The following is a 4817-nucleotide window of genomic DNA, read 5'->3' on the forward strand; positions in this document are numbered from 1 at the left end:
GCCCATTCAACCTCTGAAGGGCACACATACACAATCCATGTCTCAATTGTCTCAAGAATTACAAAATATTTTCACATAGACAGTCTATGTCATGGAAAGAGCAGGTGTTCTTCATGTTTTGTATAGTCAGTGTAGTTTGAAACTAATTTCAAACCATTTTTAATAGGCCAATTCGTGGAGAGAAGCATCGATCGATCCTCTTGCTTGCAAAGTGGCTATAAAATAGGCTACACTGTTTGCAATGGACTGGCGGGAAATTTGAATGGTGAGAGCGATGTGTAGCTGTTGTGTGATGTGATCACATTGGCTAAGTTGATACATTGCTGTACTGATGCATTGCAATTAATTCATACAAAAAAACAACACACCTGTCAGTGGAAATGCCTTAGATAACATTTGTTATTTATAAAATAACAACATTTGTCCTGCAAACATTACTTAAAGCCTTGCAGGTATTACGCGCTATGAAGCAGTTATACTGTAATGCATTAGATTAATAACAGTAGCAGTTGTCTTTACCTTCTGCATAGGGAGTAGGTGTTCCAATCTTCCCTCCCACCTCCTCTGCTGACATCACCACCTCCATCTCCAATACTGTCACCATACACCTGCAACACACACACACACACACACACACACACACACACACACACACACACACACACACACACACACACACACACACACACACACACACACACACACACACACACACACACACACACACACACACATTAAAAACACAGACAGGTCAGAAAGACAAGAGGAAAGAAGGAACGAGAAACAGAAACAGAGGAAGAGTGGGAGAAGAGAGAGTGTGTGAGAGAGCGAGACAGAGAGACAGAGAGAGAGAGAGAGAGAGAGAAAGAAGGAGAGAGAGAGAGACAGAGACAGAGACAGAGAGAGAGAGAGAGAGAGAGAGAGAGAGAGAGAGAGAGAGAGAGAGAGAGAGAGAGAGAGAGAGAGAAAGAAGGAGAGAGAGAGAGAGAGAGAGAGAGAGAGAGAGAGAGAGAGACAGAGAGAGAGAGAGACAGAGAGACAGAGAGAGAGAGAGAGAGAGAGAGAGAGAGAGAGAGACAGAGAGACAGAGAGACAGAGAGAGAGAGACAGAGAGAGACAGAGAGAGAGAGAGAGAGAGAGAGAGAGAGAGACAGAGAGAGAGACAGAGAGAGACAGAGAGAGAGACAGAGAGACAGAGAGACAGAGAGAGAGAGAGAGAGAGAGAGAGAGAGAGAGAGAGAGAGAGAGAGAGAGAGAGAGAGAGAGAGAGACAGAGAGAGAGAGAGACAGAGAGAGACAGAGAGAGAGAGAGAGAGAGAGAGAGAGAGAGAGAGAGAGAGAGAGAGAGAGAGAGAGACAGAGAGAGAGACAGAGAGACAGAGAGAGAGACAGAGAGAGAGACAGAGAGAGAGACAGAGAGAGAGACTGACATAGAGACAGAGACAGAGAGAGAGAGCGAAAGAGAGAGACAGAGATAAAGAGTCCAGGCGTACCTTCCATCCTTCAGTATGTTGGTGACACTCCTCTTCAGTAGACAGACACAGTAGGGGAGCAGACAGTTCTCCTCAACCAGACAGTTCAATTGGGTGACCAGCCAGAAGGCTACACCACACACACACACACACACACACACACACAGAGTGGGCACAGACAGGTTAGGCTCAAAGGACTGGGTGTGCAGGTCATCACACACCATGAGCAAGAATGAAGCCTTACTAAGTTGAATTGTTTTGCAATGTTAATAAGGAATCATGGTGATTACATTATTGCCAATACCGGTAATACCGTTAATAACACAATACTACTTACAGGACATGGTGTGCAGGCCATCACTCATCACGAGGTGGAACCGGGGTGGACCAGATCCCCTTATGATACGATGGATGTTCTGAGGAACAATAAGAGAGAAGGACAACCTGGTCTCAGAGCATTTTGTATTATTATGTATGTAATTCTGAGACACTACATTAAGTATGATATGTTACGTTTCTTATGGTATTAATTTGTGGATGTCCATTATCCATTTCAAATGATACGTTACGAATTGCAAATTGTACAATATGTAATGAATTATAGTTTGTGCATTATGATGAGAATTTGCAAGACATGCACTATGTTATGAATTTGCTCAACTTTTGCAGTGGCAAACGTTAGCTAGATGCCTAGGTTGCTAACGCTAGTGTTAGCTAGCTGGCTAAGGTTAGCTAGACTCGGGATTAGGTGTTACAGTTAAGGTTAAGGTTAAGGTTAGGAGTTAGGTTAAAGGGCTAAGGTTAAGGGAAGGGTTAAAGGGTTAAGGTTAGGGGAAGGGTTAGCTAACATGTTTAAAGTTAAGTATGGTTAGCTAACATTCTAAGTAGTTGCAAAGTAGCTAAAAAGTAAGAAATAGTTGCAACGTTGCAAATTAGCTCAAATGCTGAAGTTGGCCATGATGAGATTCATGTTTTTGCCTTAAGTAACCTTCTGTCTTCTAGTCTATGAGACCAGGCTGAAAAGAATCATGGAGAACATTAGAGCTTAAAAGCCCTAAAAAGGCACAGCTCCTCAAACTACAAAGAGGTATTTTGCTTTGTGTTTTTTGTGTGTTTTCGGTTTAATGTCTGCTCAGACCACATTGCACACGTTCTATATACAGTATGTAATGTATATAATGACTATGTATTCATCCAATGACTCTGCCATTCCATGGAATGCCCACAGCCTTCATATGACATGTGTTTTCTGGTTCTTCAATGATAGACGGAACAGACAGTGTTAACTTTGATTCTATACAAGTAAAGACCAACATAATCAAACGTATTACATGGAATGGCTTCATGATGCCAACAAACAAAAAAAGCAGAAGGTTCTTAAAACATTTAAAGAGATTTTCAAAAGATGTGGTTTTCCTGCAACATTTCTAAAAAGGAGGCGTAATATTTAAAGAGAAAATCGGTTTGAGAGGCCTATGCTGCCACCTACTGTAGCAACAGCAGAGGAGTAGACATGAATACGTCAGCAGTGTGGTGAAGAAAGTGCAACAGCGCCTCTTCAACCTCAGGAGGCTGACAAAATGTGACTTTTCACTGAAAACCATCACTAACTTTTACAGGTGCACAATTGAGAGCATCCTGTTTGGCTGTGTCACCGCCTGGTACGGCAACTGCACCGCCCACAAAAGCAGGCCTCTGCAGAGGGTAGTGTGGTCTGCACAACGCATCACCAGGGGCAAACTACTTGCCTTCCAGGACACCTACACCACCCTATGTCACAGGAAGGCAAAAGATCATCAAGTACAATAACCACCCGAGCCACTGCCTGTTCACCCCGCTTCCATCCAGAAGGTGAGGTCAGTACAGGTGCATCAAAGCTGGGACAGAGAGATTGAAAAACAGCTTCTATCTCAAGGCCATCAGATTGTTAAACAGCCACCACTAACACAGAGAGGCGGCTGCCTACCTACATACTTGATATCATTGGCCACTTTAATAAATGGAACACTAGTCACTTTAATAATGCCACTTTAAGAATATTTACATATCTGCATTACTCATCTCATATGTACAGTATATACTGTATACTGTATCCTTCACGATCTATTCTTTACTATCTATTGCATCTTGGCTGCTCTGTCACTGCTCATCTATATATTTTATACTTATATATTCTCATCCCATTCCTTTACTAGATTGTGTGTATTAGGTTTTGATGTGGAATTTGTTAGATATGAGGTTCTGTTGTGGAATTGTTAGATATTACCTGTTAGATATTGCTGCACTGTCAGATCTAGAAGCATAAGCATTTCACTACACTCGCAATAACATCTGCTAACCATGTGTATGTGACCAATAACATTTGATTTGATTTGATTAGCGACCTGATGGTCGTTAGCGAGTTGGGTACTACCAATGCATGTCCAGAGTGCATAAGAGGAGATTACCATGACTCAACGGCTACAGTTTGACTACAGTCATGACTTAGGACTGTAATACGGTTATATACAGTGGGGCAAAAAAGTATTTAGTCAGCCACCAATTGTGCAAGTTCTCCCACTTAAAAAAGATGAGAGAGGCCTGTAATTTTCATCATAGGTACACTTCAACTATGATAGACAAAATGAGAAAAATAATTCCAGAATTCATAAAAAATCCTACAATGTGATTTTCTGGATATTTTTTCTCACTTTGTCTGTCATAGTTGAAGTGTACCTATGATGAAAATTACAGGCCTCTCTCATCTTTTTTAAGTGGGAGAACTTGCACAATTGGTGGCTGACTAAATACTTTTTTGCCCCACTGTATAACTGTGTATGTGATGTGTCAAGGAATGGGAAGATGACATTTGTCTATGGAAAGTTACTGTGAGAGAAAAGGGGAACAGAATGTCCAGAGTTGAGTAAGATGGTCAGTCATAACCGCTTGAACTGTTAAGGCTAGGGCAGAATACTGCCCCCGTTGGTGAAATGCGTGCCCATAGTAAACAGAAAAAAAATCTGTAAAAAATTGCTAATATATGCATATAATAAATATTATTGAATAGAAAACACTCTAAAGCTTCTAAAACCGTTTACATTATGTCTGTAAGTAAAGCAGAACTCTCAGGGCACTCATTCTCCCAAACTGTCTCTTGTCATCCAAAAAGTTGGCCCAACTTTGACGTCATCGCCCCCACCCTTCCCAAGCACCTACGAACCTGGGAACACTTTCTATGCCTTCAGCGCGGTGTCCGCTTTCAATGGGGCTTCTCATTGTGTGAATCGCACGCTCACGAGATTAATGACGGGCGGAATCCTTTCGGTCGCGCGAGATCTCACGCACATTCGGCGCCTGTGGTGTCTT

General features: G+C 42.1%; 1 long non-coding RNA gene across 1 annotated transcript; it reads right to left on the minus strand.

The window, feature by feature from the left end:
• Nucleotides 1-519: 519 nt before the first annotated feature.
• LOC116358220 (uncharacterized) lies at nucleotides 520-1889 on the minus strand. Its single transcript, XR_004206097.1, has 3 exons — nucleotides 1810-1889; nucleotides 1494-1602; nucleotides 520-608 (listed from the first exon to the last, which is right to left on the minus strand). It is a non-coding gene; the product is annotated as an uncharacterized LOC116358220 (long non-coding RNA).
• Between the last annotated feature and the right edge of the window lie 2928 nt (nucleotides 1890-4817).

The sequence above is a fragment of the Oncorhynchus kisutch genome, linkage group LG29 (genome assembly GCF_002021735.2).
Source record: "Oncorhynchus kisutch isolate 150728-3 linkage group LG29, Okis_V2, whole genome shotgun sequence".
NCBI classification, from domain to species: Eukaryota; Metazoa; Chordata; class Actinopteri; order Salmoniformes; family Salmonidae; genus Oncorhynchus; species Oncorhynchus kisutch.